The sequence below is a fragment of the Meleagris gallopavo genome, chromosome 13, assembly GCF_000146605.3.
Source record: "Meleagris gallopavo isolate NT-WF06-2002-E0010 breed Aviagen turkey brand Nicholas breeding stock chromosome 13, Turkey_5.1, whole genome shotgun sequence".
NCBI classification, from domain to species: Eukaryota; Metazoa; Chordata; class Aves; order Galliformes; family Phasianidae; genus Meleagris; species Meleagris gallopavo.
Genome location: NC_015023.2, coordinates 3,579,804 through 3,580,508, shown reverse-complemented (window position 1 = coordinate 3,580,508; position 705 = coordinate 3,579,804).

The following is a 705-nucleotide window of genomic DNA, read 5'->3' as shown; positions in this document are numbered from 1 at the left end:
AAAAAATAGCAGTGTTCAGTATGGAAAAATACAAACAACCCCCACCTGAACTATCGCAATCCCCACTTCATTCAAGTATCGGAGAAAAAGGTTCATTGGGAAGAGAAGAAGCATTTCTTGATCAGGAGGTAGTGCCAGTAAGCAAGAGTTAAGGCAGGTTGCAGGAATGCTGCTGGGGAGCTGCTCTTGCTTGTGCTAAACACGCACTTTGCATACAAAGATCTTCAGAACATCAGGGCTGCTTGCCTCGGTCAGCTTGTTTTCTCCTTAATGCCAGTGTGCCACTGTGAGTGGATAAGCAGCTGCTGCTTTAAGGTGAAAGGTGCAAGACAGAATGCAACAAAACTCCTTTCAGAGGAAATTTCTTTTCAGCCTCTTGTGGACCAGACCTGCACAAGGAGGATGTAAGGCTTCTGTGGCTTGATTGATTTAAGGTAGAAGAGGTCAGTCAGATGCAGGAGGCACAGCACTGGATCTTTTCAGATAAACAGAGCCTGTAATTACAAGCCAGCTTCCCAAGTTTAAGATTTCTTGCAGATTTAAAATTGACAAGAAAACAGCTATCACTATGTTTTCCTACTATTTAACAAAAGCTACAACATTTGAGTGTGTTCTCGCAGCTATGTAAACACCAGTAAAGATGATTGGGAAGGACAGAGTACAAAGGTGGCTTTCTAAGTACCCTTTCCATAACTGGGGGGAAAA